The sequence below is a fragment of the Ambystoma mexicanum genome, chromosome 3p (assembly GCF_040938575.1).
Source record: "Ambystoma mexicanum isolate Mex_15411 chromosome 3p, UKY_AmexF1_1, whole genome shotgun sequence".
In the NCBI taxonomy this organism is placed as follows: Eukaryota; Metazoa; Chordata; class Amphibia; order Caudata; family Ambystomatidae; genus Ambystoma; species Ambystoma mexicanum.
Genome location: NC_090925.1, coordinates 459108166 through 459132673, shown reverse-complemented (window position 1 = coordinate 459132673; position 24508 = coordinate 459108166).

Here is a 24508-nt window from a genome sequence, read left to right as displayed (position 1 = left end):
CCATCGTAGTCGTCTAGGAGGGCATCGCCGGAGTTGACAAGGGGTGTTGCCCAAGTTAAGGTGTTGCCGGAAAGGTGGGATATGATTTTCACAGAATTTCATAGGTTTTTAGCAGCGCAACTTAACCATAACGTCCCTTTAACAAAGTTTTTTCACGTAATTTCTTAGGTTTTTTGTAGTGCAACTTAACTTAACCATAACGTCCATTTAAATCCCACTTACTACATAATTGCATTATTATAGACAGATCACAAAGAGACAACACCACATACAAATATGAATATATACAAGGGAATTGAAGTAAGAAAAAAAACAGCAATAGTAGCAGAAAGTGTTCATAACCTAACTGATTACCTTTATTCAGAGAAATGATTGTTCTGTTTCAAAGCTGTTACCCTATCTATATATATCACATGATGTCTCTGGACCCTAAGGAAAATAGTGTGAGTACAACATATAAAAATATGAGCATATACAGGGAAAGTACAGTAATAAAAAAAACATCAAAACTATCAGAAAGTGCTGATAACTCTACTGATAATTTTAATGCACAAAAAGGATTGCTGTCTTTCAAGGTTGTGTCTTCCCCTATGTATATGTTTCATATGATATGACTGGACCATAAGGGAATCATTGTAAGAACATACTTGAAGGATAAGTCTACAAATATAGTACATTTACAATTTTTAGTTCCAGACTGTTACTGAATAAAATCATATGGCCTAGATATGTCAGGAAAGGAAAAAAGGAGGCGTCAGACATGTGATGTCATCAGTGATGGCATCAATGACATTTGTGATGTCATCTTTGATGTCCTGGGTGTTAGGCTTAGCAATGCACGGTGGTGGCGCGAATTATGGTTGCTTAGCTTACCATAACTGGTGAATTTCAAGGGTTTTTTGGTTTTACTTGGAACCATAACGTCCCTTTAACAAAGTTTTTTCACTAAATTTCATAGGTTTTTAGTAGCGGAACTTAACCATAACGTCCCTTTAACACAGTTTTTTCACTGAATTTCATAGGTTTTTAGTAGTGAATCTTAACAATAATGACTTTGACTTTATATACATGTCATATGGAACTGACTGAATCTCTTCTACTGTACTTGATGTCCGCAAACTCATTTAATGTTCGTGGACATGTTCGAAGAACAGAACCACTACCTAAAATCTCTGGGGGGGTATGTTTGATTGTTATATCATAACATAGGAACATTTAGCAAATTCAAAAAGGAGCACACAAACACATTATATGTACTAATACAAAAGAAATGTAACCCATATATACAACACACTAACCATTCATTTAAATGCACTATGTTCTAAAATGGAATATACCACAAGAAGATAAATTGGCTTCCAACATAATTACCTCAAAAACACGACAGAACTGAGAACAAGAGCAGACCCACTGAGTACATAGGACATATCTTACCTGAAATAGTAAGTGTACTTAATTTTATTCATATATTTATAAACTTTCTGTATTAGATAAAAAAAAATAATCTTTTTTTTTTTTTCTCACAGAAATGTCTACTACTCTGGAATGGCTACAGGAGCATTTCCCACATGAATAAATGTCACAAGATAGTGAAACTAATGGTAAACACTTTATAATATAAACCATTTAATTATTATTGTTTTGTATGCATTTAACATATATATATATATTTTTGTACCGAGCATACCAAAATAGAAAATACTTCTGAAAAATCTGTTATGGATAACACTTTTCACAGTATAGAAAAAAAATGGATTTATTGTTGACTAATTTTAATAATTTGAAAACTTTTGTGGAAGATTATTTTACACCAAAAACCTCGTACCATTGCCCACAAGTACTTGTCCCTCCTCACTATATCCCAGTCAATTATCCCCAAACCCTCTCCATAACCCAATACGTTTTGATGAGACTTCCATCCCTTCTTCACATAATAACAATCATGTTGAAACCCTTAAATTATCCTGTTTTTGTTTCTGTTTCTGCCTCAACTTCTCTGTCATAAATTATTAATATATGTTAAATAAAGTTACATTTTTATATTGTGTTGTAAATAGTTTCGTTTTTTTTTTAAAACAATGTAGGTGTCTACGAAAATGGAGGTGTCCTGAAGAACACTATACCTGTTTGTACTGTTCGCTAACAAGTTCAAACTGTTCTAAGAACACACGCGGTGTCCTGAAATGTTTGTAAAAAAAAAAAATTAAAGTGTCCTAAAGAACACTATATCTGTCCGTAGTGTTCACTATCAAGTTTAAACTGTTCTGAGAACACAATTGGTGTCCTGAAATGTTCGCACGTAAATGAAAATGGAGGTGTCCTGAAGAACACTATACCTGTTCGTAGTGTTCGCTAGCAAGATGAAACTATTCTAGGAACACACGCGGTGTCCTGAAATGTTCGTAATTAAACGAAAATGGAGGTGCCTTAAAGAACACTATACCTGTCCGTACTGTTCGCTAGCAAGTTTAAACTGTTCTAAGAACACACGCAGTGTCCTGAAATGTTTGTTTCATGTGTGATGCATTTTTAATTACTTCAGGACCCGAACAGTGTCCGTAGAACATCAACGCGCATGCGCTAACCAATCTCCGTGCATTTGGTGTCCTACGGACATGAGCTTCCTTCGCGGACTTGTTCACGAACGGATCATATGACCGCGCCCACGCTGATCGCGTGTTCTGAATGCGGACACTGTTCGTGTCCCCGAACAATTTAAAAGTACATTTTCAATTAATCCATAACATTTTTCAATAAAATCTCACCATGGCACAAGTCGCACATAGTAATCCTGAGTTTCTACATACCTTTTGAAACTTCTCGAACTTTTTTTTGTGTTCGATCTGTCCGCGGACAGCGCGCATGTCCGCGGACCGCGCACAAGCACCCCTATAAAAGACCACGCCCTAGAGCTTATTCTCATTGTGTTTCTGGCTATTCTTCAGAACACAGACATTTTTGCTGCCACCTGCAGTTCCCTGGCTGCTGAACTGCCACCTGGTGCTGCACCTGCTTCAGCACCATTCCCACCCCCTCCACCACCACCACCTCCCCAAGGGCCTGAAGAGGGGAACAGGAGTGAGGATGCAGAGGAGGAAGAAGTGGATGATGAGAATGAGGTAGAGAAAATCCCTACTACCCGCACTAGGCGTGAGTCTTGGGTGTGGCGGTTATTTAACATTCATGGGAATGGTCCTAAAGCTCGTGCAAACCGTGTTACCTGCAATGAGTACAAAATGATACTCTGTCACGGGAAGAATGGTAAGTACAGCTTTGGGACCACTACTATGAAGCGACACCTGAGGTCATTTCACTCTGGGGCTATTCGCAGGGTTGTACCTTGCGCAGAACGTAGCAGGTTGATTTCCTCTACTTTATCCTCTGTTTCTGATCCTGTCACCACAAGGACCACCTCTGTGGGACAGCGCCTTCCTCAAGCTGCCTCACAGGCCATACAGAATGCTGATGACCCTTACCTTTCAAGGGTCACAGTTGTATGTATGTACTGTGACACAGTACTCTGCAGGGGGAAGCGACTTCGTAGTGCTTTTGAGACTATCCTCTCAGAGCACGAGAAGATCTGCTCACTACCCAAATAAAACCCACTCTACATCTTCCTCTCTCAGCTCGCCCTTTCTATCCCTGTGGTTGGTGTCCCCCCCTTTACCTTCCTTTCCCCTCCTCTCCTAGTGTGTCATGTATAAAAAACAAAAAAAATACAAAATATCAAAAATCAAAAAAAAAATAAGGCTCTTTTCAGAGCCGCCTTTCACAGTTAAAAAATAGAAGTGAAAATAAACGAAGCAGGGCCCTTTGTATTTTTTAGAAGTCCGCGGACAGTTCGCGAACATTTAAAAAATTGGGTTGCTACCCTATCACAAACATGGCAATTTTCTCTGGGAGGAAGTGGTGGCTCTGAAAAGAGCCTTTGGGAGGTGTTTGTAAGTCAAAAATTATAAATGCTTAACACCTACTTCAAAATGGATGTTGTAATTCCAAAAAAGGTTGCAATGCATTTTGTACATTTCTCAGAAAAATCTGATTGCCACCATACGTAAGATGGACTCCATCTCTGCGAAAAATGTTTGTACTACGAAACAGAATATTTTCATTGTGAAAAGAAGACATGCCAAAATCTTTTAGAAAGGCACAAACAGCTTTATTAACATTGCGCCTTGCTTTTCCCATTTGTGGACCAAATGTAGACGAACGAAGTCACATTTGACTCCGCGCAATCCGTGAAAATATCACTTGAGAATTAGGAACATGTCCATAACCTTCCCAAGTCCTTCTTTCATAGCAAAATGCAAAAAAATTCCAGTCACATGTCCTAAACTGTTCCCTCCACAATGAATTACAATTATGTCTGGATGTTGCTCTGTCTCCAAAGAAGCACAGAGAGGTAGCAAGTCCAACCACTTAATTCCACATACTCCATGCCAATGTACTTCCACATGTGGGAATCCAAGATCTACAGCTACTCCACAGCTTTCTGCATGCACCTTCAACCAATATATCCATGAATCTCCCAAAATCCATACAATATTTTTCCTAAAACACACAGACATAGCTATCTGTTGTTCCGTCAGCAGAAACAGTATATGAGAAACTCTCTTCTGGCACAACATACCCACTAAACTTTTCTGACCAATCCCTTTCAGTACTCATTCTCATTTGCATGACTTCTGAACCCAAAAATCCCTGGATGTAACTCCTGATGTCCGCGAACTACCGCCATGTCCGCAGACATATCGTAACATGAACAGCCCTTCCACCATTTCCACTTTACTCTCTGCGCCATTTCCTTCATTCGATGTAGCTAAGAAGTCACATGCCATGCACCAATCACATTCAAGACCTCTACATCTAACTGCATCATCATAGATCAGCACTGCAAATGTACTGTGAATCTCTCTGAGTACAAGTGTCATATCATTGGCAAGCACCATCTACCAGAAATACTGTATAAACTCCAAGATTTCTACTTGCAGCTCCATGCATATCCATATGCATGAACACAAACTTCAGGTATGCATATTTTCTGTACAGTAGATGAACACATTTTCAAACAGACTTTTAGCATGTGTAATCTGTAAAATGAATTTACTGTATTTTTTCAATTTCCTAAAATCAACTATCACTTATAAACCTTTATACTATTTACTTTCTTTATACACACACACCCAAATCATGTTAAACTAACATTTTTTAAATGAAATATATAGACTACATATATTCAAACAAAATTGCATGCAAGCACAATTTATGTTAAAATCTTTAAAAAAATACTTATACAATTTCATATTCTTTTGTTTTTATTTATTTATTTACTTAATTACTTTAATTTAGATATGACATTGAGGCGCTATTACCTAGAACAGCTTAGTTACAGAAATAGTGGTATTCACTGGTATATTATAAATTTCACAAGACATAGTAAAGATATTTTTTTGCTACAGTTAGTCATTCAATACAATTTGTTCATTAAGAACATATCATATGTACTGAACTGATGCAATGAATCTTATGTAAATAAATTAGTTTAATGGTTTTAAAGAAGGCGCTAAGGATTTCAATTAAAAAAATCAATATCTAAATTAAAAACAGCGCTATATACAAACAAAGTTAGTAATTTGAAGCTTTTACAATTGCAGTGAAGACCAGTCTACTGAAAAGAAGCAGCCGAATTCGAAGAAGAAAGAAGAACTAAGAGGTTACCTGTTAATTTAAGAAAAAAAGTAAGTAGAATATCACCATAATATTTGTATTATTACTCAAACATACTGTAAAGTTAATACAAGCTATTTCTGTGCCTAAAAATAGAGATTGTGTACCATTTTGTCCAAAAATTACTATGTTTTAAACAGCGATTTACAGCCAGAATGGCCCACAAATTCCTATTTTTGGACACACAAATTACCCAACTGAACCGCTACAATTTTCATATTATAGAACAAACAACTGTTTTAATTGTATACATTAGATTTACTATTTGTACTTTTCCACACCACTAGCTTACTTTTTTTTGTCCTCTGAACCCCAGTTTAGTAACACATTAATTCAAGAATACCTATCCCTACTAGTTGTAGTTCCCAATGTACAATCACATACCATTACATACGTCTTTATCGTCTTACTCAAACACTCATGCACACAGCACACATACATTGCAGAACACCCCAACCCATACCTTTTTTATTTTTTTCAACAGACCCTAAAGAATGCCTACCAAAAGTCAAGTCCATAGAAAGCAACGCAGAAGTAGAGCAAATTAAAATAAAAGTGTCCAACATAAGCATCCATCTCTAGCAGAATTTGTAAAAAAAAGTTGAAACAAAACAGCTAATACAGTCATTTAGTGAAACACAAGAAGTTTCAAGTACAGAAAATGTGCCTCCTCTATCAAAATGTAAAACAAACCAAAAAACAATTAACAGAAAATCAGCTATCACTACAGATAAAACTACTTCTTTAAATTTTAATATAGTGCAAAGTAAGCATACCAAGAAAATTATTTTAGCCAAAATGTACCGTCACAAAGTCCTTCAAAATCTTATAAAAACAGGAGAGAAATCAGGTTCAATGCTTAAACCTATCGTAGGAAATTAATCTTAGAAGCGTTGATGAACAGTGCAATTCTTCTCAAAAGATAGTTATTTATTTTACTGTTAGACAAAATGAAACCACTGACAAAACTAATAACTAAATTACAAAAAAGACTTCTCAATAAGCGAAATGTCAACAGAAAGAACTTCTTAAGTATCTGCGGAGGTGAATGGAATCACACTACGAGCACAGAACCATATTTTAATGAAGAAGCGTACAAACAAAAACAAACAAATACAATTGCCATACATAGCAGTGGTCGAGGTTATGAAAAAGTGAATAATACCATAATGGAACAAGAAGTACTCCTTACAAAAATATGCCCTGAAAACTTAGAATTACCCCTCCATTCAACTGAATCAGAATGTCTAGTGAACAAATGGCCATGCACGTTAATGTGTAACATTCCCAAACAATGTTTCAAATCTTTACGCCAATTCCTCAATAAATATGTAAAAAGCAAAGACAAAATCAAAATTAAATTACTGCAAAATATGGATACCTGTCCAGTGCGCAAGTACAGAGGACTACAAGGACATTCATTGGCCTGCATTACAGGACCTATTTGTAAAACCACTTTCCATGATATCAAAAGGATATCAACACATCATTCAACTATAAGAAATCTGGTCTATAAACTGCACTATGCTAAAAGTCCTGCTTTAGCACTAGCAAAGTTAAATAACACCCTTCTACATGGTACAGCAAAAGACCTACTTGAAGAAATTCACTATATCCAGAAAAAATATTTTGGAAAGTGAAAGCCATTTACAGAATGAAATAGCTTTAAACCAATTAAGCAACAATTCTACACATGGCAACCTTTTGCTAAACACATACAAAAAAGAAATACTAAAATTTAAAAGTACATCAGCTGAAGTACCAAACCATGTATGTGTATGTTGCCGTAGAACTTTTTATAAAAGTAACACAAAAACTGTAGACCTATCATACAAAATAGAAGACAATGAAGATTCTAAATGGTTTCAATTAGCTCTCTACCTTGTAGCAGAAAACAAATACGAAATAACTGAGCCCTTAATACTTTGCAGTTACTGCACTACAAAACTTGACAACAACCACACTCCTTCACGTGCTATCACAAATAATTTGGAATTATACCCAGTACCAAAACCCCTACAACAACTTAATTTATATGAGAGCATCATAATTCAAACAGTACACCCATTTCAAGCAATAATACGCCTTCAACCAAAAACAGCAAAATTACCTCCCTCTGAATTGGTAAAAGGCATTCGTGGAAAAGTAGTTTATTTACCATTAGATCTAAAAGAAAATGTGCATACTCTAGGAGTGCAATGTCCAATGCAGCAATCTTTAATTATCTTAGTAAATGGAGTACCTACAAAAAACAAAAAAAATGGCAGAAGCTGGTAGATTTACATAAAGTTAGACAAGCCTTCCAATATCTTAAAGAGAATAATGAATATTACATAGAAATTAATATTGAAGAAAACTTGAAAGATACAACTGAAATAATTCAAGAAACACAAAGAAGCTGGTCAATTTGAGCTACTAGATCCTGCTACAATATCAAATCCTTTAGACCATTATACAATTCATCCTTTGCACTCTAATGACATCATAGAAGATGTACTGGAAACGTACCAAATGCGTCAAACAAAAGGATCGGCAATCAGCATATGGGACAAAGTATAGAAGCACGTGCTTTTCGCCTACTCTTTCCTACTGGCAAAGGAGGAAGGTATGATGATAGACCTATTCAAATATCAGCTTCAACAGACCCTAAAGAATGCCTACCAAAGGTCAAGTCTGTCAAAAGCAACGCAAAAGTAGAGCAAATGAAAATAAAAGTGTCCAACATAAGCATCCATCTCTAGCAGAATTTCTAAAATAAGTTGAAACAAAACAGCTAATATAGTCATTTAGTGAAACACAAGAAGTTTCAAGTACAAAAACTTTGCCTCCTCTATCAAACTGCTTCTTTAAATTTTGATATAGTGCAAAGTAAGCATACCAAGAAAAGTATTTTAGCCAAAATGTACCGTCACAAAGTCCTTCAAAATGTTATAAAAACAGGAGAGAAATCAGGTTCACTGCTTAAAACCTATCGTAGGAAATTAATCTTAGAAGCGTTGATAGACAGTGCAATTCTTCGCAAAAGAAAGTTATTTATTTTAGTGTTAAACAAAATGAAACCGCTAACAAAACTAATAACTAAATTACAAAAAAGACTTCTCAATAAACGAAATGTCAACAGAAAGAACTTCTTAAGTATCTGCAGAGGTGAATGGAATCACACTACGAACACAGAACCATAATTTAATGAAGAAGCGTATAAACAAAAGCAAACAAATACAATTGTCATACATAGCAGTGGTCGAGGTTATGAATAAGTGAATAATACCATAATGGAACAAGAAGTACTCCTTATAAAAATATGCCCTGAAAACTTAGAATTACCCCTCCATTCAACTGAATCAGAACATCTAGTGTCCAAATGGCCGTGCACGTCAATGTGTAACGTTCCCAAACAATTTTTCAAGTCTTTATGACAATTCCGCAATCAATATGTAAAGAGCAAAGACAAAATCAAAATTAAACTACTGCAAAATATGGATACCTGTCCAGTGCGCAAGTACACAGGACTACAAGGACATTCATTGGCCTGCATTACAGGAACTACTTGTAAAACCACCTTCCATGATATCAAAAGGATATCAACACATCATTCAACTTCAAGAAATCTAGTCTATAAACTATACTATGCTAAAAGTCCTGCTTTAACACTAGCAAATTTAAATAACATTCTTCTACATGGTACAGCAAAAGACCTACTTGAAGAAATTGACTATATCCAGAAAATAGCTCTTTACCTTGTAGCAGAAAACAAATACGAAATAACTGACCCCTTAATACTTTGCAGTTACTGCACTAAAAAACGTGACAACCACCAAACTCCTTCACGTGCTATCACAAATAATTTGGAATTATACCCACTACCAAAACCCCTACAACAACTTCATTTATATGAGAGCATCATAATTCAAACAGTGCACCCATTTCAAGCAATAATACACCTTCAACCAAAAACAGCAAAATTACCTCCCTCTGAATTGGTAAAAGGCATTTGTGGAAAAGTAGTTTATTTACCATTAGATTTAAAAGAAAATGTGCATACTCTAGGAGTGCAACGTCCAATGCAGCAATCTTTAATTAAATGGAGTACCTACAAAAGACAAAAAAATATGGCAACAGCTGGTAGATTTACATAAAGTTAGACATGCCTTGCAATATCTTAAAGAGAATAATGAATATTACAAAGAAATTAATATTGAAGAAAACTTGAAGAATACAACTGAAATAATTCATGAAACACAAGAAGCTGGTCAATTTGAGCTCCTAGATCCTGCTACAATATCAAATACTTTAAACCATTATACAATACATCCTTTGCACTCTAATAACAAAATAGAAGATGCACTGGAAATGTACCAAATGCGTCAAACAAAAGTATCACCAATCAGCATATGGGAAAAAAGTATAGAAGCATGTGCTTTTCCTCTACTCTTTCCTACTGGCAAAGGAGGAAGGTACGATGATCGACCTATTCAAATATCAGCTTCAGAATACCGCTCATTACGGATGTATTCTGAAGATCCCAGATTTAGACAAAATGTGGAATACATATTTCACCTACTCTTTGAAAGTGAACTAGCAACTTTATGTTACGGAGTTGCACACATATTAAAATCAGGATCACACTTTCAAAATATGACAGCTACACAATTATTACAAAAAGTGCAACAAAAGGATGAGGTTTTACAATCAAATATTACAAATCTATTAGCAAATATGTGTGGTACTAAAGTGTACTGGTTTTGAAGTCATGGAGATGTACGTTGTATGATCAGAAACCTTGGCCCACACACTTGGTTTGTTACATTAAGTTGTGGAGAATATGCAAGGGAAGATTTACATGATCTTCCACGCATATCAAACAAAAACAAAACAAACATAGATATACTAACACCGGGACAACTTTGTTCTTTGGATCCTGTTAATGTTTCAAGATATTTTCACCATCGCTTCATTGCTATGCTACATTTTATTTGTAATAAAACTGTCCCTCCCCTTGGAGAAGTGCAACACCTCTTTTGGAGAAAAGAATACCAAGCCAGAGGAGCACCACATATCCACATGCATTTATAGATTAAAGATGCTCCTAAATTTGGTCAAGACAGTGATGCCACTATTTTACAGTTTATTGAAAAATATATCACTTGTGAAATTCCATCAGAATCCACAAATAGTGATCTTCATGCACAAATTTTACAATTTCAAAGACATAAATGTGGCAAATATTGTCGTCGCAAATACAAAAACAAAGGGAAATACTACACCAAATGCCAATTTGTTTTTCCTACACCAGTTACAAATACAGGTCAAGTGAACAACCTCATGTCTTCAGTTAGACATAGTGTTGAAGGTAAGTCACCTAAAAATACATATTACATAAAAAGAAACGTAGAAGAAAAATATATCAATGATTATAATGCAATCATTGCCCACTTATGGAATGCAAACATGGATGTGCAGTACATTGCAGACAATTCTACTGCAGTTGCACGATATGTCAGAGCATACTTAACCAAAGCAGAAAAGACAGAGCTCCAAGACCTCTGGAATGACCTGTCATCAGATAAAACAGTGTCTCAGAAATTATACAGCTTAGGCATAAAAATGCTCTCCCATAGAGAATGTGGATCATATGAAGCAGCTGATCGTTTAACTGGTACTGCATTGTATGGTAAATCTGAATATATAGTTTGGCTAAGTCTTGGTCCAGCTAAATCTAGAAAAAGAGTTCTAAAATCCTATGAAGATATAGAAACTATAGCCAAACATGATCCCAACATCCAAGACATTTTAAAAAACAATTTATTGGACACATACTACCCAAACAGAAGTAATACTTTGGAAACCATGTGTCTATACCACATAGCCCGACACTACACATACAAAAATAATATAAAACCTGATGAAAAAAAAGGTAAATACGGAGTGACAAACTGTGAAGGCAGCTTAGTTAAACTCACTAAACCAAATTTAATTAATCATATCAAATTGTCATTAAAGACTCCTCAACATAAAGAAGTATATTATATGTCCCTGCTACAACTCTTTAAACCATGGAGAAAAGAAGAAGAAATACTAGATAACTAATTCTCATATGAAGATGCTTTCAAAGCAAATGAAAGCACTATAACTGATGTAAACTTTACACAGTACAAAACAATGTTGCACAATGAACAGAAACCGAAGAAGAACTCCAGGCCCAACTAGATAAAGAAACTCCTGACAGTAGTCAACCTTCTGTAACAGGAAGCCAAGAACCACTCAGAGAACCACTAATAATAAATGAGGCATAATTAGCTAAGATAGAAGTAGAAAACACCATGTTTCAGTATGAAGATAAAGAAGACTGAACTATACTACCATCAAAACTAAACAATGAGCAACATAGCATTTTTCAAGAAGTAACAAAACAAATTGCACATGGTGTACAACATGAAAATAAAGAATGTTCCTGCCATAATTATAAACCTATACTACTGTACGTCAGTGGTGAAGCTGGTTCTGGCAAAATATTCCTAAGCAAAATCATCAGTACGTTTCTTCACCAATTGACAAACAACAAACTGTCAGCTGTTGTCACTGCCCCCACAGGTTTAGCTGCCTACAACATAGGTGTTGTCACGTTACACCGATTACTACTATTGCCAGTAGAACACCAGAACAAATTAGACTATTACAAACTTTCTGCAGAAGCTGCAATGGAACTCCGCAGAGTATTGAAACAAATGAAAATGCTACTAATAGATGAAGTGAGCATGGTCTCCAACCTGATATTAGCTTTGATTCACATCAGATTACAAGAAGTACTCAAAACAAACTATGAAGAGCTAGCTCCTTGCAGGAAAACACATTATTGTTTTCGGAGATCTTCTTCAATTGACACCAGTAAAAGGTGAGCCTATTTTTAAAACATTAGGACACAAACTCTGCCATAAAACTGGTGGCAGTATTGGGAATGTCAACCTTTGGCAACATTTCCAATACAGAGAATTAATAGAAAACATGCAGAAATCTGCAGATCTCACTTATGCCAACATCTTAAAAAATATCAGAGTTGGTATACTTTCTAAAGAAGCAGAAGCAATATTGAAAACCCGGCACATTAATGCACTTCATGGCGATAATGCATGTGCTACAGATGTTATGGAACAATTAGCCCACAAAAATGTCAATTGTATGGCCTTAATGCCAACTCTTGCAAGCTGTTTCAAATTCAATGAAATAATGTTAAGTAAAGAAATGCAACCAATAATGGAAATTAGCGCCACAAACAAAATAGATGTACATGGTATGACACTACCTATGTGTGACCAAGCCACAAAAAGACTAAATAGTTTAGAAAAATCAATCTCAAACACAGCAGGCTTAGAAAGATATTAAAATTATCCTTAAATTGCAGAGTAATGCTTAAACGTAACCTTGACGTGGACCAAGGACTAGTTAATGGAGCACTGGGTACAGTTGTTGGCTTTCAAACATACCCACGTGACAACAAAATTCAGTTTGTCAATATTCTCTTTGAAAAACTTTCAGAAGTAAAAAGGATAGGACGCTCAACAGCTCGATTCCTTCTCTTCAAAGACATGTATGTACGCAGAGAACAATTTTCTCTAACTGTTGCATACGGTATTACCCAAATTGGTCATTTACAATTGTTCGAATGAACAATTGACTGAATTTAAAGGGTCACAATTGACCTTTTCACAATAAACTGAATATATATATATATATATATATATATATATATGTATATATATATATATATAGTATACATGGGTTTTGGGGGGTTTGGCGTTGGGTGGGGGGTTGTGGGGGGTTTCCCCCCACATATATGGTACAATTGACCTTCACAATTCGGTCAATTGTGAAAAGGTCAATTGTCATTCGAGCAGTTGTAAAACTATCAATTTGTATACAACAGGTGCATACACAGTCACAATTCATAAATCACAAGGTCTTACCCTAGACAGCGCAATGATAGATATTCGTAACACACTCTTTAAAGAAGGCATGAGCTATGTAGCACTATCACGCTTACGTACAATTGACGGTCTATTTCTAATCAATTTTGATGCAAGTAAAGTAAACGCTGATATTCCTTGCATTTTAGAATACAACAGACTTCGCTCACTATACACGCCTCATCTAATCACATATTCTGTTCCACAAAAAGTAAAACGTTATAAAAGAAAAATAAATCAAACAGAAATGCAACAGGATGTCACTGCAAATCCTCCAAAGAGAGTAAAAGAAACTAATACTTCATCAAGTACCACAAGCAAAAAAGAATCAATTAGGGAAAGTAAACCAGGTACTTCTTCAAAGAAGGAAGACAAACTCCAAAAAAAGCAGTCTGATACAGAACTACCTGGTTCATTTAAACTCTCAAATATAGTTGGTGTAAGTTGCTACGCAAATGTAGCAATGAATATTCTATTTCAATTACCACCAATTGTTGACAACATTTACTTACACAGTACAGACCCATTGTGTTTGCAAATGTTAGTACTTGACAGAAATGCAGCAAACAATCCTGATAACACATATAGTGTTTATGGAATAAGACAACAATTGGACTACTGTGCTGGAATGGTGAAATTCACTATAAACTCACAGGAAGATCCACAAGAATTTCTAATGTACTTACTACAAGTACTGGAAAACAAAAACATACCTATAAATGAAATCTTCCAGATTTCATACATGTGGAAACATACATGCACTCTCTGCAACAATGTGACACAAGAACAAATCCCCAATGAATGCTATGTATATATATCAATACCTAATTGTGAATCGATTCGATTTCAGCAACTTGTACAAAATGATAACCATGGTAGATTATGTTCTACCCCCAATTCGGATCATCGCTCCACGTTACTAATACAAACACATAGTAAATACGTAATACTAATGCTTCTAGGTTACAATGCAGATGGTACCAAAAACAACTGCAAGCTGACTGGATTCACACATGGTCAAATATCACTTGGTAAGAAAACCTTCACAACAATAGGTATAATCTACCATGCAGGAGCCACAACCAATTCAGGGCACTACACTGCATATATAAAAAAGAAATGTGGATGGTTTCAATGTAATGATAGTACCATTACTCTAAAGCAGAGATTACCAGCAAATCTTACAAACACTTATTTAATGTTCTTAAAACCAAAATTTGATAACTAAACTGTACTTAAACCCTAAGTAAACTTGTAGTAAAAAAATGTAAACTGTTAGAATATTCCAAAAGCTATCTAACTGCCCAAAGATTCTACAACAACTAATCAGATAAATGAATACCACTAAATTAGAGCAAAAAATAGACAATTAGAATACGCCTACTGGTATCTAACTGCTCCAAAATTTTATAATATCCAAACAAATAAATAATATGTTACTGCTCCAAAAAAATGCAACAAGCCAATTTATAAAACATTAGCCAGAAACAACAAGTGAACACTGAAAACAAACAAATAAACTGCAGTATAACAGAAAAAGTTTTTTTTTTAATCCAACATGGATTTTTTTTTCTCCCACAGACCCAATGATTTTAGCAACGAACACAGAAATGGAGCAAATTGCACAGTACTCTGGTTTGTAATCTACTAAATATGAGGGTCCAAAAAATATATATATTTGATTATACAATGTAATAAGTCATTACAAAATACTAATACTAACATGCTATTTTCTTTTATCACAGAAACTAACAAGAAATACATGTACTCCAGTTACTAAACCAAACAGTAAGTATATTATACACTCTATGCCCTGGCCACAACCATCACAGCATATCACACCCATAGTATCTTATAACTTTGTTCCTTATAAATTTGTTTTTGACCCAAAGTTATAAGCAACTATAAGTGTGATATGCTGCGGTGGTTGTGGCCAGGGCATAGAGTGTTGGGTGCATGGCCAAATGGCCAAATGGCCATGTACCCAACACTCTGTGCCCTGGCCACAACCACCACAGCATATCACACCCATAGAGTCAAACATTTCAAGTATGGCCTATGGAAACTTTTAATCTGCGGACATTATGAGTGTTCTTAGAACACTTCAACTTGCCAGCGAACAATACGGACAGCGTCTTCAGGACACCCCCTACGAACATTTCAGGACAACGCAAACGTTCTTAGAACACTTCCAACTTGACAATGAACAATACGGACAGCGTCCTCAGAACACCTCCATGTTGTTTATTTATGAACAATTCAGGACACCGCGTGAGTTCTTAGAACACTTTCAACTTGACAACAAATTCAGGACACCGCGAGAGTTCTTAGAACACTTTCAACTTGACAAAAAACAATACGGACAGCGTCCTCAGAACATACCCATTTTGTTTATTTACAAACATTTCAGGACACCACGATAGTTCTTAGAACATTTTCAACTTGACAACGAACAATACGGACAGCGTCTTCAGGACACCCCCTATGAACATTTCAGTTCCCACGAGTGTTCTTAGAACACATTAAACTTACCATCGAACAATACGGACATCTTCCTCAGAACACCCCCATTTTTTTATTTGCGAACATTTCAGGACACTGTGAGTGTTCTTAGAACACATTCAACTTGCCAGAGAACAATACGGACAGTGTCCTCAGAACACCCCCATTTTGTTTATTTCCGAACATTTCAGGACACCGCGAGAGTTCTTAGAACACATTCAACTTGTCAGAGAACAATACGGACAGCATCCTCAGGATGGACAGCGTCATCAGACCACCCCCTACGAACATTTCAGGACACCACAAGTGTTCTTAGAACACATTCAACTTGCTATCGAACAATAAGGACAGCGTCTTCAGAACACCCCCAACGAACATTTCAGGACACCACAAGGGTTCTTAGAAAACATTCAACTTGCCATTGAACAATACGGACAGCGTCTTCAGGACACCCCCTACGAACATTTCAGGACAACGCAAGAGTTCTTAGAACACTTTCAACTTCACAACGAACAATACGGACAGCGTCCTCAGGACACCCCCATTTTGTTTATTTGCGAACATTTCAGGACACCGCGAGTGTTCTTAGAACAGTTTCAGCTTGCTTTCGAACAAACAGACACATATTGAGTCCTCAGAACACCCCTAAACAGTTTATTTAGAACATTTCAGAACACCCGTGATGTCCGCAGACAAATCGAACACAACAAGAACGTCTACCACATGAAAAAACACAACTTTCAACCTATCTCATACTTTTCCACCCTCCCAAAACACTCCTACGCACCCACACACTCTACTAAATGCAAATTTTGAACCAAGTTTCACTGCGCTGTCCGTGGACGTCTGCAAATCCAAGATGGCGGGCGCCACCGAAAATCTGACGCGCTTCATGCTCCACACCATCCAATCAGCGAAAACGTCGCATGTCCGCGGACATGACGTAAGCCGATCGGCCAATCAGGACACTGTCCGCGGAGCGAACAGGGAAGTGTGTCGCGGACCGAACACAGATATCACTAATTTTTTATGACCCACTTTTTGGTCATTTTTTCCAAAAAACTACTGGGCGGATTTTCACCAAATCTGCAAAAGCACGCAGGGACTCCTGGTCCAAATTTGGTGAAAATCCGTCCAGCGGTTTGGGCTGTAGGCGCAAGCAAAGTTTTTTTCCCATTCAGTCTATGGGAGGAAAAGAAATTTTGGGACCCCCCTTATAACTTTTTCCCCCCTGGACGAATCCTCACCAATCTTTGCAAAATAATTCAGAGTGGGCCATATACTTTTTTTTCGTAAAGTTTGGTGAGGATTCATCCAAGGGAGCAAAGTTAAAAGCCGCCCAAAAAGTGCTCTTCCTATGGAAACAGCAACTTAACCATAACTACATGGCCACTACCATGGCCATGTAATATATATACTGGGTTTCTGCCTCTTACCCTGTAATAATCTTCCCAATAAGCATATTCTCTTTTTAACCATTCTATCAAATGCCATATTAGACAGCATTCTGCACCTGGTAACATCAAGTGGCAGTTATTTATTTATTTAATTCTGTGTAAAGTGCCACATGCCCATGGGTCTCAGGGTGCACAAAAAGGGGACAGACAGACAGATACAACTTTCTTAAAGCCTGTCAGAGAATTGGTAGTCCTTACTGGGGGTGATAGTGCATTCCATTCTCTAGGTGCCCATACTGGGAAGCTACAGCCACCACATTTTGTCAGCTTAAATCAGGTCTGTTTGAGTTTGTGATGGTCACTAGAGCACCAAGGATGAACAGGATGGTCAGCAAGCAGCTCTTTCATGAGGTAGACTGGGGCAGTAGATGACCAGCATTCATAGGCCACAGACAGGATCTTGTCTGAGATCCATTATTCACAGGTAACCAGTGCAGTGCTTTTCGGGAATCAGATACATGAACCTGTTTGCGTAAGCCAAAGACAGCACAAACTGCACTGTTCTGGATGAATTGTAGAGATTGAATATTAACCTTGGTGGTCCCTGACAAGAGGCTGTTGCAGTAATCGAGCCTCAAATTAATCAAGGCTGAGGCCACTATAGATCTAGCTTCAAGGGAAATGTAAGGCCTTATTTGATTAAGGAGTTATACCACATAACCTCAAGTGGCTTGAATGTGGGATGCATTGGTATTCATGTTTAGCTGAGAATACAAATAGACCCCAAGTGTTTTGACGCTAGTGGACTCCAATATAGAATTGTCATGAATCTTAATACTTTTATAGGCGGTGTCAAGTTTATTCAGACATTGGGCAGTGGCCACAATGTGTAGCTCTGTCTTGGTGTCATTGAGAGCCAATGAATTGGTTATCATCCATGACTGAATTGCACGGGAGACTCCATTGAGGGTTTCAGAATCTTGTATGAAGTTCCTGGATAGTTCAAAAACCACCTGGGTTTCATCAGTGTAGTTGGTAGAAAAGACACCCACGTGGTCAAGCAGGTCAAGGAAGGGTCTTATTGTTAAAAAAAGATTGAGAGCTGCAGGAGCCATGTGGCACTCAGGCGTTGATAATGTCAGGACGTGAATGAGCATTCTACACTGCCACTCTTGACATTAGTTCTAATATGTCTCTTGATATTATGATCATTTATAGACCACCTACGAACTTGCCTCTCTTAGGCGATCAGTACCTGGCTCTCATTAATAGCATCACTAAACCCAAATCTATGATTGTCATCTTCGGCGACTTCAACTACTGGGAAGAGGACGAGAAACATAAAACCGCAAAATCCTTATTTACAGCACTGGACTCCATTGATTTCATCCAACCTACACACCAGGAAGGTCACATTATTGACGGAGTTATTACACATCAGCTGGAGGTTCCCACCTGGTCTGCTCGCCCTGTCTCTGGCCTGATAATGTGCTGGTTAGCTTCACAATCTGCCTGTCTGAGGCACCCATCTGATTGGATAAAATACCTAGGACTTCAAAATTTTGGAACTTCAGTGATGCCCTAGATGAGAAATGTATAGAATGGATTAAACCCAAACTGCCCTATCCTGACTCATTCAGGAATGCAACCACTCTGGTTGCTCATTTATCTGCAGCCATTAGTGAAGTAACCAAGGTGTTAGCCCCAGAATAAGATAAAGTTATCAAACCCGAGACATTGAAAGAACGCCTTGTTCAATGAAACAGTGGTTGCAACCAGACTAGAAAAAAGAACACATGAAAGAGAATGGCCCAACAATCTCACCCCCGAATCTCACTCTAAACATACAAATGCAGTTAACTATAAAAACTAATTAGCAAGGAAAAATCTAGATATGTCAAACCAAGATCTTGTGAACTATTCAAAGTGCTGAAAGAAGTGGAATGGAAAAACACCCATACCCATGGCATCAAGAAGGACTCAGAGTTGTGTCAATTGATCCAGGATGGAATTTCCAACAAAGTTCTTGGCCATAATAAGACCCTGAAAATGAAACGACACCCTCCCCTTTGCAGAAAAATGCCATCCCAGCCACTCCCCCTAATGGTGTACCAAGATCTGAGTTCAATTTTAAACAGTGCTCAGACAGAGATCCTTAAGATAGTGAATAATCTCAAACCCACTCCCTGTAGGGGCGACATTTGTCCAGTCAGTATCATTAGACAATCTATGTCCTTTCAAATTCCATGGATTACAAGTATGGACAATCTATCGTTCTTGGAGGGGGTGGTCCATTCCTCCCTCAAAGAAGTGTGGATAACGTTTCCTTCTGAAGAAGAGCTCACTTGACCCCTCCTTGGCCATAAACTACTGTCCCATTTCTTCTTAAGATTCTGGACAAAGTGGCCTACCTCCAATTCCAGGAATGTGTAGAGGATAACAATATCTTTGGCCTGTACCAGTCTGATTTTCGGGCACGACATGGGACTGAGACAGCTTTGTTGGATTTGAAAACCACCCTGGCTGGTATTGTGGATAAAGGCCATCCGGCCCTGTTGATGCTCCTAGACCTCTCAGGGGCCTTTGACCTTGTCGACCATTCCATTCTTGTTGACAGGTTGAAGGGCCTGGTTGGCAGCTCTCAAAAGACCACTGACTGGATTGCAAATTTTCTTGGTCCCCGAGTGTTCTTACATGCACTGCCAACATATTAAAGTTCCACACATCAAGTGCCACTTAAAAATGTTCTACTCATCTTTTCTTTTATTGTACAAAATACCTAGACACCGTGCTACTGCAAATGCACATATGCAATGTTTAGCTTTCAGCAAAATCCTCCAAAAAATAAAAACACTTTTAAATGCACACCATTTTCCATTTCTCATTCCATATGAACATCAAACTTTCCAACCTTTCTCATTATATCCCTTATCGTCCCGCCATTCTCCACCTCTCGGCCATAAGTGTATACTGCAAAATGGCCCAATTCATCAAATTGTTTGCACAGTGCAAAGTGACTTTCCATTGCTAAAAAGTGTAGGGGTGAGTAGTGTCTAAATCACCTCCTCAGCCCTCACATTTCACACGTCTACAAACATCTAAAAAACAATGATCCCAATCATAAAGGCAACACAGACACAGTTAAGAGATATACCTCCTGCTCCTTTTATGGTAATGTGGGCAAAGGGAAGCCTATACTCTCAAAAGGGGTGTGAATGTGATTCAGTAGCAACCCAAACAGCAAAGTATAACAGTCAAAAATAAAATTAAAAAAATCCCTACTACAAGCAAGTCATTAATCTCAAAATGTTCCAGTAACATCACAATACAACACTTTCAAACGGAAAACAGTGTATAGAAGGCCATCATAGCCCACTTGGAAAGCAAAAATAAGTAGGAAGCATTTAAAGAAAAGTTACACTGTTTGGCTATATACCACAAATGTGAGACTAAAGGCCAAAAACAAAATGCATTGGCACATTTGTGTCAGAAAGATGGTGAACCCAGTGCCTGTACAATAATCTTTCCCTAAAACGCTAAATGTGCATTTGCTTTTTCATTACTCTCTCACATATTATCCCTTCACATGTCTTCGCATTTGAACAAGCTTGTGTCCACTAGCCCTTCATACACACAATACATGCAATAAAATCATTCCAAACATGACGTGTACAAAGTAGACTTACTGGATGCATTTGAACCTCTGAGGCGAATGTTTAATTTCAAACAACACAATATTTCCATTCTCTTTGGCATATTTTTCAGCCCTATTTCATCTCCATAGTGTATCACTACCAAACGCTTTTTAAATAGGGATATGCGAATCGGCAGAAGTCATTTTCTAGCTTAGGAAAACAATGGTGGTTTGAATCGGCTTAAACAATCTGTACCATTTGGAGCTGACACTCAAAATAGTTCAAACATTTCAATCCAGAATTCAAGCTTCTCGCATGGATATATAGTTATTTAATGGTTCAACACAACTTGAATACGTCCCGAATCGGCTTAAACAATCTGTACCATTTGGAGCTGACACTCAAAATATTTCAAACATTTCAATCCAGAATTCAAGCTTCTCGCATGGATATATAGTTATTTAATGGTTCAACACAACTTGAATACGACCCTATGGTCATACGGAATTCTGGGGTACTATTGGCTAAAGGAAATTATAGAACAATACTGTTATAGCCTGCATGAGGCATTCTGTTGCAAAATGATCAGAGGGATAGAGCTTTAGGCTATGTGTGCTTCATTTAAATTCATCCCTTCTTAAAATCAACATGTATTTTTAAGGTCCTCTTATATCTGTAGTGAAACATTTTCCTTAAAATGTTGGTTTACTGTATTTTGATAGAAGCAAACAGAAATCAGGGACTGGTTAATTGGGCTTATTTCTGGTGGAATTGCTGCCATTACGAACACTGACCTTAAGTGTGCTGTTAGTACCCGTATTCAGTGTCCACACAACTCCATGGTGATTTCGGAAGAAACACAAGGGTGGCAAATCTGCTCATGGTAATTCCTCCACTTTTTGGCATTAATGGTGGGGTATATTCTTGACGATAAACCCCCTTTCAAGTGACACACAACAAGTTCACATGATGGAAGTAATTGCCCCTTAGTGTCATATCTAATGCAAACAACACACAATCTTACTTCTGCTAGCCATATTTCACAAACCAACCTACCCCTATGCCTCGATCCAACCAAATGTGTTTTTAATCATATTTGGAAAGTAATCGCTAATTTTCATTAAAAAATATTCATCACCTACAACCTAAGCTCTCCCTTAACTCCTATTTCTCTATTTTCTTTTATTGATCACAGTTTAATACTTTTTGCATCACGCTCATAAAACATTTACAGGCCGATTCATGGAATTAATGTGCGCTGAAAATTCCTGCGCAAGCGTGCGAAAGCATGCGAATTGCAGCGCAAGTGCGAAAATCGCAGCGAAACCCGCGCACAGCGATTCATGGAAGTCCGTGCACGTGTAAATCCATGGATGTGCGCTAAAATCCTGCGTGGCGCATGCTGGCGCACACGTCTTCAAACAGTGTGCGCTAGGCGCACAGCGAAAGCGCACATAGCGAAACGCACACAACAAAAGTAGGCGTAACACGGGGCGTAACACGCGGAATGGGGAAAAAGGCGTGAAAAGGTGGGCGTCACGTGGGAAGTACAGGAGGCAAATGCGCCGAACGCACACATGCGCGCCTACAACACGTATTCATGGAATCGAACGGGGCTAATGCGTGCACCAAAAAAGACGCGCTAATGCGGAAACACGTACGCCAGCAGGAAGCAGGCGTATGTGGACCCACGCAGCATAACAGTGCGAGCAAACAACAAACAAGCTCAGACACCAAGATGAATATACTGTTCCTCGCAGCAGTGGTCGTGGGATGCCGCAGGAGGAGGAGGAGGAGGAGGATTGTCAGGGCCAGAATTTTTACACCCAGATCCAGCCTTTTTGGGATGTCTGATGACCAGGTGCCAGGTGTATGGGAGGTACAGGTTTCCACCTCGCATAATACTCGACCTGGTGAGTGAGTGGGAGGATGACCTCACATCACCCACCCTGTGCTCCCAAGCACTGAGCCCCTTGGAAAAGGTGCTCAATGTACTGCACTTCTTGGCCACTGGTTCATTTCAGCGGACAAGTGCATAGTGGGGGGGCGGTGTCACAGGCCACGCAGTCACGCTGCCTGCACCAGGTGTTGGCCATCATGACTGCACGCCATCAGTCAGGCACATATACCTACCCAGAACACCTGCAGAAAGGAAGGCTGTCGTCCAGGATTTTTACAGGGTGGCACACTTCCCCAAAGTGCTAGGTGCCATTGACTGCACCCATGTGGCTCTACATCCTCCCAGGGCAACTGAGTACATCTACAGAAACCGCAAGCACTGACATTCCATCAACGTGCAGGTTGTATGTGATGCCAAGGGAATCATCACCTCAGTGTATGCCAACTATCCAGGGTCCACCCATGACAGTTTCATTTACAGAATGTCAACCCTAAACCGGGACCTATAAGCTGGGTGGCATGGCGATACATGGCTGCTTGGTGAGTATAAATGCCCCTGCACATGCATGCATGTCAGATACTGAGCAATGTCACAACCCCACTAATGATACCCATCATCACCTCCCCAGGGGACAGCGCCTACCCATTGAGCACCCACATGATGACGCCAATTTGGAACCCCACCACACCACCCGAGGTAAGACACAACACAGCCCATATTGGAACCCGGGGCATAGTGGAGCGCACATTTGGAGTGCTCAAGTCATGCTTTCGCTCCCTTGACCGCTCTGGTGGGCAGCTGCTATACGTGCCCCAGGTAGTGTGCAGGATCATAGTGGCAGCATGTGTCCTGCACAATGTTGCAACACGCCGGGGCCTGCCGGTGGACCTGGTGGTGCCCCCACCTCCCCAACCACAAGCACGCCCGCTGCGCATGGGAGGGCAAAAGGCACGTGGTGAGGCAGCCCGTACGCAGCTGGTGGCTAATTACTTCACTTAAAATCACACTCCTGTGGAGTGCACACAGCCCTGGCACATACCAGCTGACAATCAATGATGATGACATAAGGGACAGTCAACTGTCACAACCATACCAGCCTGAGATTGGTCACCTGGAATTGTTACATTGTGTGCATCCCTACCTGCCGAAAGACAACCAATGCTGTGTCACAAAAAAACACACATTTATGCTGCATGAATGACTACCCCCTTGCCAAATACAACATGCAAATAGTGCCATGTCACCCAACCTCACCCAGCTCCGCCACGCAACACACCATGGCATGTCATGCAATGTGAAAGCAAACAAAGGAATGTACAAGACCTGACACAAGTGTCACAAAGTGCACTGTCCCGAATGGAAACTGCCCACAGACAATATGCTCCC